This window comes from Syngnathoides biaculeatus, chromosome 10 (assembly GCF_019802595.1).
Source record: "Syngnathoides biaculeatus isolate LvHL_M chromosome 10, ASM1980259v1, whole genome shotgun sequence".
NCBI classification, from domain to species: Eukaryota; Metazoa; Chordata; class Actinopteri; order Syngnathiformes; family Syngnathidae; genus Syngnathoides; species Syngnathoides biaculeatus.
In genome coordinates this window covers 9910565-9923903 of record NC_084649.1, presented here as the reverse complement: position 1 = coordinate 9923903, position 13339 = coordinate 9910565, and the positions used below count along the sequence as shown (strand labels likewise).

Here is a 13339-nt window from a genome sequence, read left to right as displayed (position 1 = left end):
ACTGAAACAAGAGCAATGGTATTAAATGTAATATAATACATCAGATAATGCTCAAATTTCCTTTGTGTTTCCACTACCTGTGATTGATTCCCTGCTGCTGACTTCAGCTACAAATCATTAAGAGAGCATAAATTAAGCACAGCCAATTTCCCGTCTGATTTCACGTGAAACTTCCAATTAGCTGCTTTCACTCGGGCAATCAGTCTCTCGCTTGGCATGTGACATTCTACAATAATCCCCCACATATTTAAGCTTCACTATTCACAAATTCATCTATTCACATTTCCCCAGCCATTTGCTGAAGTATATACTTATTTGTGATGTTTGTAGAATTTCTCCAACTGCCTGGTGCACACATAGATTTTTTTTTCTTTTTTTTTTTTGCCTTATGAAATTAAATTTGTGACAACCCCTACACATGAAGAGACAAATTCAGGCATTTAACAGTTTTGATTGTGATTTGTGTATTGTGTGTTGTGTTCTCTAATAAGCTCAACACACACAAAGATTCCATTCCACCACTGATCTAGTCCCTCAAAACAAATCTCGCGTGATTGCACGTGATCTAGCGAAAACTGGGAAACACAAGGCACAATTTGGAAAGAAGGAATGGTGGTGATTTTGGGACTATTTTTAAGAAAAAAAATGACAAATGTCAGTATCATTGATGTCATATTAGAGGGTTGTAATCGAAGTATAATTCTTTTTAAGAGCAATTAACTCAAAGAATACATTGACCAATGGCCTTCCAATACAGAACAATAAAATACATATCTGTTAAAAATGTTCAGGCTCTGTTCAGACAAATTGCACTTGAACAAATATTAAACTTTTTGGACAGATTGCACATATTAATTCTTCAAGAGGCATAAACTGCTAATTGTTTCCAGTTCCGAATCTAAAACTACAAAGTATAGCAACAATGATAATACAACAAGTGGATTAAACCAATCTGTTTTGAGTCAAGATTTATACTACTTTTCAAAAGTCTGTGGCCTTTTATTATTATTATTTTAAATGCTGATTTGTTGACATGTTCAATGGGTACATCTCTTCCACTGGTGAGTAACGCTATCCTGTATAAAATGTAAACATACGTACACCATATACACTGTCACGTTTGTATTTGCATTGTTGGGGAAAGGGTTCCATAATTCCAAAGCGATGGGAAACCTGAAATTTTTCATTGTTTTTTTATTCCTAACTGAAGAAATTGGGTCGGATGTTTGTGTTTAAAATCTGATTATTTTTTTTCTTCCTCCAGTGGCTCGACATATAGAGGGACCAGAAATTAAGATGCACGTGCGTCCAAATTAGTCGCACTCAACTACCCTCTCGTCAAGAGAATAAATATGGCAGATTTTCCGACATTACTCTCGAATACTTTAGCATTGGGTCTTTGGACGCAGACTGATCTTCCTTTACGCATCCTTACTAATGTTTGTGTGTCTCAGTTGTGGGACGCACACCAAGTAAGATTCCTGGACTGGAAAAAGAAATCCTGGCAACAGCAGGAAAGCAGACATGACAGTCTACTGATGTGAGTTGTCAAAGTAGGATGATGGCTGGTGTGATTATTCTAGTAACAGGGTTCGGACATTTTTGTTTGTATTTTTGCCCGCTTCCCTCAGTCAGGTCTCTTATTGATTGGCTACATTCTGTTTCACGTCACACTTCACAGAGCCATGACTTGAAAGTCATTGTATATCCGCACATACAAAGATACTTGGTTGTAAATATGGAGAATATTTGGCGGCAATGTGGAGCAACTTGTTAGAACACTGGCCTCACAGTTCTGAGGATCGGGATTCAAATCCTGGCCCCCCTGTCTGGATTTTGCATGTTCTCTTCGTGCCTGCGTGGATTTTCTCTGGGCACTCCATTTTCCTTATTTATTATTTAGTTATGTGGTATTTGTCATTCTAAATCTGGAAGGGGCAAAATTGGGACAAAATTATCTTTAGGTGTGTACCAGGCCCAAGAGGCTACCAACACACAAGTTAATGTGAAGGAAGCATGTTGAGGTAATCCATGTCAACTGAGAGATATTTTTTTGGGGCGAGGAGCTAAGATTAGTTGTTAGTGGAAGTTACTGAGAGTTTTCACTGCATATGCATGGACACATGGGCACTTCTGTTACCTTTTTTTCAAAATCAATCCGTGAAACAGTTATTTGAAAGACCAACCCTGTAAAATGGACTTGAAATTATGTTACAACTGTTTTGGGATCATAGTTTGTTATATTTAAACTATTGTTGTAGACAAGCATAAACATTTATCAGTGCTTGGTCTTTATGCCCTGTGAATAGAGGATTGCAGTACCTCAGCCACACTGAGGTACAGTATACTGTACATGGTACTGCCCACACATAGACAAGGAATTCATATTTAGCTGCCTTTAAATGAGATGTCTTTTTCTTGTATGTCTATGTGGTTGGTGACAGGCTGGCGGTGGCCCTCTGAATGATGCCTCCTACCTTTTGACCTGATGCCAGGTGAGCTGGCCACTGGCATTAGGGCAGCAGGATGCCAATCAGCTGTGCCCCACAGGTCTCGTATGGTCAACTTGTGTTAGACGAGGATGCTTTGAGGTGGCACTGTGGTCTGAAATCCTAATGAGTGACATATTTGCCTGGTAGGTTGTTCGGGCTTCCAGGGCAGAATATTTTTTCGGGGGAAGAGGGAGAAGCCCTCTCCAGCCTATAGATGGCAGCAATACACTCACTCAAAGTCTTAGTCATTCAGTCTGGAGCCAAAAACTTGCTCTGCAGCAGTGAAAAAGGAGGTTAAAAACGCTTGTGGTTCAAAGCAGCACACATGTCTTATCTCTATCATGAATTAGTGATTTGCACAAAAGGTTGCAGGACAATGCACGCCATTATAACTGGACCAAACATTCTCATGCCACCGGGGTTCAAATCGCGGCCCCACCTCTGTGGAGTTTGCATGTTCTCCTCCGTGGCTGCGTGGGTTTTCTCCAGGCACTCCAGTGTCTTCCCACATCCCAAAAACATACATTCATTGAAGACTGTAAATTGCCCATGGGTGTGATTGTTAGTGCAACTGTTGGCTGGCAACCAGTTCAGGGTGTATTCCGCCTCCTGCTCGATGACGGGTGGGATTGGCTGCAGCGCTCCCATGACCCTTGTGAGGATAAGCGGCTAAGAAAATGAATGGATGGATATATATACATACATATACATAGATATATATATCTGTGTGTGTGTGTGTGTGTGTGTGTGTGTGTGTGTGTGTGTGTGTGTGTGTGTGTGTGTGTGTGTGTGTGTGTGTCTTTTCTTGCTGTTCATACACATGGAATGCACTGCCAACTTTGACCCTCTGAACTGGGCAGGAAATACGTCAAGAAATCCAGAACTGAGGCACTTGAGATTGCCAAAAACAGATTAAGCCTGAGCTTCCCACCTGAAGAGGTCCCCGATGCAAGAGAGGTAGAAGACAGAAGAGTCATCATGATGTTCACCAACCACCCAGCTAAGTTCTACTCTCAATGACCAGCTAGCAAGACCAAACAGAGCCACAAAAACCTGAGACAGAGCAAATCTGGCTTGGTATCTGGAGAAAGGAGGTGTCACACAATTGCGACGCCCGATAGCTGTCAGACTAACAAACACAACAGCAATAGAACAAGGACCAGTCGTCACATCAGCAGCAAATATCCAGGCAAGTGTGTCTAAGTTGAACACCAGTTCAACACCAGAACATGATATGATTCACGCCTACTGGCTAATGAAGCTCAGCTAAGCACCGGCTAGTATTTGTGTTTTGAATTGAGTTTGTCTGCATGAAGTGGAGTCAAACGGGGATTCTGATGCAATCATTCTTGCAAAATAATCATTACAGTGGTCACAGCTGTGTCGTAAAGATACTCTGCTAAATTGTTGACCATCATGAGTCATGCAATTGGTCCTTTTTTTACCCTGTGAACATTTGCTCAGCATGAAACAACAAATAGTTCTTTGTTTTCCTGCCCTCATCGTACACTACTAGGGACGTTACTTGATTTGTGTCTATGTGTGTGTTGTTGCATGTGCATGTGCCACATAGTCATTTCATGCTTCATTTGTTGCCTCATGAGCATCGTCAATAAACAAGAGCTTTCGTTGTTTGCGCTTTGGTAGAATTTGGCTTGCCACCCTGCTCATCAGCGTCTCATCTTTGTCGTCAATCTCACTATTACTTCATTTCACACACACACACACACACACACACACACACACACACACGTTCTTTTTATATATTCTCTTTTCTAGATACTTATCACTTGGTCTTAAAAGTAATTCAGTTATTGGAGTGATTTCTTGATTTCAAAAGTAACTACTGTATGTTGGAAAAAAGTAACATTTTGGTTACTTTCAACAGCTGCCCAGTGGCAGGGATATGACTTATCCACGGTACAAAGAAAATGCACTTAAATATACCCATTACTTGGTAATATGCATCACACAAGTTACAGAATGGCATCAACATGAACCAATAACTTAAATATTAGTGTAGATGAAGCCTCCCAAAGTCAACAATTTTGTGGAGACTTGACATGCAATGACAATACAGTAAGTACCTAAACATAAACAAGTGCACTGTTACAGTACACTGCTAATTTTGGTCCATGAAACTAAGTGAAACACACACACACACCATTACTGCCACCACAGTAATTTTGATGGAGAGATCGAGAAAACCTTTTCTTACTCTGACGTCACTCATGCAGCCCAACTTCAAAGTTCAATGTTCTCACTTTTCATTGTAAATATTATTTAAGCTAAGAATTGTGAGTCATTCCTTATCCTCCGTGATTGATTTATGCCCGCACACTTCGGTATGAATAATTAACTGACACTGCATTACAGCGTTAACACAGCAGTAAAAACCGTGTTGTGAATGTGCAAATAAAAACAACCAAATGCACTTTTTACGAAGGAAAATAAAAAGGGTGGGAACAGTGAAATCGTACATTTAATTGCACTTTTATGATACTGCACCGTCACTGCTAATTGTGTAATCACTTCACGATGGCTTCCTTCTATTTGTTGAAAAATGGAACATTTTCGGTTAAATGCTTCTACACAGCTGGACTGCTCTTTGTTGAAATCACCAGCTACAAATGAGTATGCGGCGAGAGAGACTGATCATGTAAATGTAACTATTACTGTTAACACCTTACTTTTGCTCGTTACTCACAATTGTGTTGTTGTTGTTGTTGTTTTTTTAATGCATTACTGGAGATATGGTGACTATTATTTGAAGCGTGTTAATGCTACAGCAGCTATGAATATATTTTCACACACTTGACTCGACTCATCACAGTTCCACAAATCTTTCTTCATCATCCATCAGTAATGCTAGCGACACACTTCGAGCATAGCATCGTATCAGATATGTTGGCGTGTTTGAGGGCATCACGACAAAAATAGATGTGTGTGTGTGTGTGTGTGTGTGTTGTGTGTGTGTGTGTGTGTGTGTGTGTGTGTGTGTGTGTGTGTGTGTGTGTGTGTGTGTGTGTGTGCGTGTGTGTGAGCTATGGGGCTGCAAGGGAAACATGTTGTTTGATCCCAGGCGCAATTTCACATTGTCATAGCGGAGGTCACAGACACGAATGTGTGAACATGACTGATCCTGGCATGCGCACGGCGCTATGTTGGCCGACTGCAAGGAGAGCACATTAGACAGCTGTTTTGTTATGGGTTACACATTTCTATTACCAGAAATAGATTAGAATACTTCTAAATTGTATTGCTTATTACTATTGGGGTTTTTCTTAGTATAGAAAACAAAACTACAACAAATACCGTATTGAGTGTCATGGAGTACAGTACAGCAAGATTTGGTTCTGGGGTCTTTACTGCATGTCATGCATTAGACACACTAGTGGACTGGTGTCATCCATATAGATACAAGTGTAACAAATATTCTTATATATTATATGACTTGTACAACTTGTGATTTACAGTACTTTTGGACCATCACTAAACTTTGTTGTTTTAATGACTTCACATCGATCATTTTACAAAGGGAAACAATACATAGTAAGACTTTTAGCAGGATCTGGGTGACAGTGTGGATACAAACACTGGTTTCTAATAATCGTAACCAAAGTAGAGCAAGTTTGGCAGATTTGAACGATCAAAAATAGCGCGCAAGTTTGAAAGAAATACAAATTACAAATAGCGACATGACAAAAGTTCGACGTGAAAATGAAACAGAAACACTGCAACTAACTAAGGTGTGTTGCTGGAGAGCAGAAGTGCAGTCCAAAAAAATCCTACAGTGTAAGAGTCATTAAGTCTTGAAAAAAATGGGTGCAAATAAGAATACCATACTGCGAGAGCAGTATTCGTAATTAATTTTCTTTACCATAAAGAAACCAATATCTGGATATTACTGAGGTACGGAGGAGAGCAATCGGTGTGACCAGGTACCGTTTGTCTCATGGTTTTTCGGGTAAATTGGCCAGCAGCCTGCACGCCTCGACTTATTTTCTTCTCCCCTGGTAGTCTCTCCTCTCTTACACTGCAGGGAAATTGACCTGTGAGTAAAGCAGCCATTTTGGGGAATGCTTATTTATTGGAATGGTTCAGAGGCGGCCAGACAGTTTTGGACCCACACAAAGTCAAATGTGCACAACCACAAACACACACGCACACACACACAGATCAGACAAATTTATGGATATTCCTTTTAGATCATTTGAAAAGTTAAGGTGTCAAGGAAACTTTATGCACCAGAAGAATCGGTTTTGTCCTGTAGCTGAGTAGTAATTTTCTTTTCCTCCCACACCACTTGTTCTCTTTCAGAAGACTCCGAGTGATCCGCTACAGTGACTAATCTAGATACAGGAATTGTACAGACCTGTGTGGATTATTTCACCTGGGATGAAGACATTAGAGTGGAGCCTCTCACATGGAGCGCAGTTTATTTTGGGACACTGATTGATCATGTAATCGAAATATTTTCCCACAGAAAAATATGGAACTAGGAATAATCTGATCGTCCATCCATCCATTTACTACCGCTTTTCCGGGTCGGGTCACAGCGGAAGTAGCTTCAGCAGGGATACCCAGACTTCCCTTTCCCCAGCCACTTTTTCCAGCTTTTTCGGAGGGATCCCGAGGTGTTCACAAGCCAGCCGAGAGACATAGTGTCTCCAGCGTGTCCTGGGTCGTCCTCGGGGTCTCTTTCCGGTGGGACATGCCCCGAACACCTCACCAGGGAGGCATCCGAATCAGATGCCCCAGCCACCTCATCTGGCTTCTCTCAATGCGGAGTAGCAGCGGCTCGACACTGAGACCCTCCCGGATGACCGAGCTTCTCACCCTTTTATTTATTTGATTTCATCTGATCGTAAAAACTAATTATGCAGATTTTAAGTGACGTTCTGCTTTTTTGGTAGACTTTTCCTCATTAGGGTCACAGGTGACCTGGAGCCTCTCGTGGCACTATAGACAGTTGCAGGACATGTAGACACCAACCACAATGAGTATTTTTCAAAGCAAACTTTGTGTTTAATTTTTAGAGTATATGCATCCAAATAAGATAAATTCAAACAGTTTGAATGTGCCTCTCACTTTTTAAGGGACCAAAAGTCATGGAACGATTTGCTGCACAGTTTTTCCAAGGCCAATTGTCTTTTATTGAGAATCAGAATCAGTTTATTGCCATTGTCAGTGAAAGGTACGTTCATCTCTTATTTTTTTTTTCCAGTGCAATAGTGCAACATGAAACATAGATGTTACTAATAAAAGTAAATACACTAAGGAGAAGGAAAATAAACAGTGTAGAATAAGCCTCAAACTGCATTTCTTCCACACACAGGACTGAAACTTCAACGCAAATGATCTGCACTTTGGCTTTTTTTAATTTTATTTTCACAGTCCCGTTTTGTCTGTACCATATTTATGTGAGAGGAAAAGACATGTACACTGTGTACACACAACCTTTACAATGCCAAAACAGATTCCTATTTGTATATTATAACATGGCAATAAGTGGGTTCTGATAATAAACAATGCAATAAGTTGTCGGTGTGAAGTTTTAATGACTGTCTTATTTTGTGTTGATGAATCTGATGGGTGAGGGGAAGAACCTCTTCACATGGTGGGAGGTTCTGGTTGAGATGGAAAATAGCCTCCTGCCTGAGGGGACAGGGTCGGACAGGGATTGTAGGGTCAGCTGTAATCAGACCTGCACACCCCCTGGTCCTGGATGGATGGGAGACTACAGCCGATCACCTTCTCAGCAGCACTCACTTTTCCCAGATTGTCCAATTTATAAGGAGGTGGTAGAAGATCTACAGTTCATTTCAAATGTGCTTTTTGCATTAGGAATCTGTCACTGTCAACTCTCAATATAAGAGCCCAAGAGGTGTCAGTATTGGTGAAGCATGCCGTCATTAGGTTTAAAATCTAAACCAACCCATCGGAGCAATAGCAAAAACATTAGATTAGGCCAAATTAACTATTAAAATGTACGGGTGTGGTCCACCAGTCATGCCTGTGGATAAAGTTGCAGGTGTGAGAATCTCATGACCTCAAAATAATGTACTGGACTGATATAACATAACTGTAAATTGAAAAAAAAAAAAAAACACATAACTAAAATAGAAAACAAAAATTCTAACTCAGAAATGATAATTTCCAAATTCAACTGATAATAGTAGAACATGATATTAAATGGTATTTTAAAATTTTCAGCAATAAAAGTTCTTAATCTGACGAACATTATCTGAATAAAAGATAAATGCACTGGCCAGTCAAGGAATAAACACGGTCTATACTCGCAATGTCTTGAAAATGCTGAAAGTTTAGTTCAACAAAATCGGCGTTAGTGGTAACAAGCTAGCGATACATTGGAACAAACATTCCTATCGGCAATCGTGATGTATTGTTATAATGTAACGTAATTTATGCATATGTATATATTGTCAATCCATTGATGAAAACTAGGAGTAGATGATCTATATCTTCCGAAGCATGTAGAGGGGAAAAGTTTTGCACTTCAAAATATAACGCCCTCCACGGGGAAAATGACCGTTCGCATTTAGATATATGGACAGACTAGTCTAACGTTAGAACTTAGATCAAGTCAAAGTAAATCACAATCTCATATTTATTATAGTTAGATACTGAAACATTACCTGTGATATATCCCAAAAATGTTTTCAGTGTAACTGAATTTCTTTGAGATGGCTCAAAATGTTGATGACTTTCAACGTAAATGTGGTCGGAGTACGTGAAGAAGCTCTGAACATGCACTTTTGGCATAACTTTCGGTTAACTTTGATTTCCTGTTTCCGGGTGAATTCTGATCGTTTAGGAGCAGGCTTATTTAGTTAACGTTTGTGAAATTAACACCTAAATTAATGTTGAGGCTACACAAAATAAGCAACGCCTTTCAATATCTATTTTTCCTACTCATAACAAATTTTACGCATGTGATTTTTCGTGCTCGACTGTGCAGCCATCATGCTTGTCAAATCACAGTGACTGCTGTTAAAAAGACCCTAAAAGCACACACACTAAAAAGACCCAGAAGACCATGAAAAACAATCGGGAAGTGTCAAAGACAACATTCAGGACAAGACATCAAGAGTCAATACAGAGGGTTCACCACAAGATAAACCATTGTTGAGCCTCCCTGAGGAGCAGGAAGGCCTAATTAGAGTTTACCAAGCAACGTCTTTAAAAGCTTTTACAGTTTTGGAGCAACATCATATGGACGCTTGAGTCAAACGTCAACTTGTAATGGAGTGATGGGAAGAGAAGTGTATGGCTCATGATCCAATACCTGATACAACCTCGACACTGAAACAAGGCGATGGTAGTGTCATGATGTGGACATGTATGGCTGCCATTGGAACTGGTTGAGACACTTGCAATAGAGGCTTGGCAGAGCATCACCAGGCATGAAATCCAGTCTGGTGATGTCATTGCGTTGTAGACGTCAGACTGTAATTGAAGTTTGATTTATTTCTGTTCATTTGTCCCATCACCTGAAAAGTTAGTGGCATACAGTATATACAAAAAGTGAAATCATTCCTATGCCACTCACCTGATTTGGAGTTAAAGAGGCTCAAAATAAAGATGAAAATTTGCAGTTAAAGCACATCCTGTTCACTGGATTTCAAATTAATTGTGGTAGTCTTTTGAGGCAAATACATGAAAATTTTGTAGGTGTCCCAATATTTATGGAGCTGATTGTATGGAAAAGTAATCCATAATTTTTGAGACACATCGGTCCGCTTCATATAACTTCTGGTGTATAATTCTCATCCTGTGTTCACCTCTTGTTGAGGCTGCTCCTTCTTGTTTCATTTTAAGAAGCTTATTTTTCCTTAAAAGTCCCCCCAAAATGTCATACAATTTTATGGGACTTTATCTACATAGGTCCCACTGTATTTGCATTTAAAGTGCTTTTATAACAACAGAACATGAACAGTAGAAAATTATTAACATAGAATTTGTAAGCATGGAGACGATATCAAAGGAAGGATTTATAATCAAACTGTGTGGGGGGGGGGGCACAGTGACTTGGTGGTTAGAGTGACTACCTCACAATTCTGACGTTTGGGCTTCCAGTGTGGGGTGTCCATGTTCTCCCTGTTCATGTGTGGCTTTTCTCTCATTGCTTTGGTTTCATCCTTTTTCTTCTTCTTCTTTTCCTTTCGGCTTGTCCCGTTAGGGGATGCCACAGCGTGTCCTCTCAGTTGAACCCGTATTTGTTTGGCACAGTTTTACGCTGGATGCCCTTCCTGACGCAACCCCTCTCCATTTTAGCCGGGGAAAGAAGGTAACAGCACCTGCTATTCCCAGGTGCTCTCCCATCCAAGTACTAAACAGGGCCAAACCCGCTTAGCTTCCGAGATCTGACGAGATCGGGCGTTCTCAGGGTCGCATGGCCGTCAGCCTTTGGTTTCCTCCTATGTTTCCAAAAACATGCATGGTGGGTTCATTCAAGACTCCAAATCAGGGGTCGGGGAACCCATGGCTCATGAGCCAAGTTGTTCTTTTGAGGAATGCATCTGGCTCACAGATAATTCTTAGCTGCTAATCCTTAACACAGTAAATATTGTGTAATTCTGCTGACATTTTAAAATAAAACATTACAGAAATTCTAGTGTTAAAAACAGCATTTAGAATATAAATATTCTTTCCATTTTCTGCCTCAATGCGTGTGGCCCGAGGCAATGCCAGCTGTCCTTCCAGGTGCAATTGGGTCAGACTCTAATTTCATTGGATAATGCAGTAGCCTACCCAGGTCATTGTGAGGTCAAGAAGTAAAACTCTCATTTCAATCAAGTAGTGTTTGACGAAGAAGATGGTGAAAAGAAACAAAGATACAGAGTACGTTACATTCCAGCATGAATGGACAGAGGAATTTGCCTTTGTGGAGAGAGTGGCTTCTGTACAGCAAGATTTCATTGGTTGATGGTTCGATGGTCTGCCTCACAGTTCTGAGGACTTGGGTTCAATACCCAGCCCTGCCTGTGTGGAGTTTGCATCTGCCTGTGTGGGTTTTCTCCAAGCACTCTGGTTTTCCCCCCCACATCCCAAAAACATGCATTGGTTGGAGATTCTAAATTGCCCTTCGATGGGATTGTGAATGCGACTCTTGTCTGTCTCCATGTGCCCTGCGATTGGCCACCTGTTCAGGGTCTGGGCCTCCTACTGCCCAATGACAGCTGGGATTGGCTCCAGCACTCCTGTGACCCTCATGAGGATAAGCGGATATGATAAATGGATAAATGTATTTTAGTGGGTACTGATAGTGGTCCATGTATGGAGACCAACCTTAAAATCACAGTTTTAACAGATAGAACGCACAATGCCTGCATGAATCTTAACCTCACCACTTATCAACCAGACTACAAAGCCATAAGCAAATCTATGCAGCACCAGAAGACGCATTAATGGTAAGAAATATTTATTATTGTTTTGCTACAGTCTCGGAATATTTTTGAACAGAATAAATTACAAAACTTTGTGAAATTTGAAAACATGTTTACAATTATTTGCTTTGAGTTGAATTCAGTGTTTGAAAATAATATATGAGTCTTGTGATTTTTAAATATGTAGCTTTCATGGCCAAAAAGCTTTGTGACACATGGCTGGTCAAAATTGTCTGTAGCTATGAACGTGAGTGTAAATGAGTTCTTCTGTGCTCTCCAATTAGCTGTCAACCGGTCCAGTGTGTATCTACCACCAAACCAGCTGGACTAAGCTCAACCTCATCCAAGACCCTAATGAGGACAAGAATATCAAACATGGATAGATGGAGGTGAGCGTTGTTTGTTTGCAACCCTCCCTTGACTGATATACAGTACCTGAAATGCTTTTTAGTGATTCCATTCTTTGACCAGCTCACTAATGCTCCTCGCCCAGACCAGCGGCCCAGCTGATCTGATGCTCAGCGACGTGACCTTCACGTCTTGCCCCGCACCACACCAACCCCACAGGGTGACCTGCCCCTCACCCTCTTCCCATCTCTGCTTCTCACCACCCCCCCCCTCCATCATCCCCACCACTTCCACACTTTCCTCTTCTGCTTTGTCTCAACAAGTTGTTCAGGTGCTTTGACGATTATTTGTATAACATACTTTGTGATTATAATATGGTGGGTCTTGGGTAGATCCCGCTTTCCAGTTGTTCGACACGTACATGTGCTGTGTTTTTAATCTTAGCAGGGGTATAATCAACCACCATGCCGCCTTGTCCCAACATGAACAGGCCACATCACCGTACTGAGGACAATCTCACACTGACAGCTCACATTATAATTCATGAGTCCCCTATCCGACTCTGTCCAACACACGCACACATACACGCACGCACGCACGCACACACACACACACACACACACATACTCTCGCTCCATATTTAACCTTTGGTGCTTGTCAACACAACAGAGGAAATGTAATGTCTTCATCTCAAGCATACAGTCACAGTGTCAAAGGCAGCCCTGCAGCCATCCTTCGTCTCTACGCTTTTCACGTCATTAGCTAGTGCTTGCTTTGATATTAGTACGAGACTCTTTTGTCTGTCTCTTGTTTGGTCTCCGTAATGTTGGCAGAGGATGCTATCTGTTTTCCATTACTGCAAAAAAGAAGAAGAATAAAAACAACTCAAGGTCAAAGAAGAAGTGTATCATCGTTGTATTAATGATAACAAGTCAGATAGTCACTAGTTATTTTTTTCAGTTTGCAAAAACGCTTTTTAACTGGACCAGAGGCAAAGGGAGTTCTATCTTGTATCAGCAGCTGCAGACACGTGAGACAATAAACTAAACTAGCCTCAGTTCTCAGGCACTTTGCCGCACCGCAGATAAA

At 40.9% G+C, this 13339-nt stretch overlaps 1 pseudogene; it reads right to left on the bottom strand.

Moving 5' to 3' along the window:
* Window positions 1-10801: 10801 nt before the first annotated feature.
* LOC133508180 (5S ribosomal RNA) lies at window positions 10802-10920 on the bottom strand (annotated as a pseudogene).
* Between the last annotated feature and the right edge of the window lie 2419 nt (window positions 10921-13339).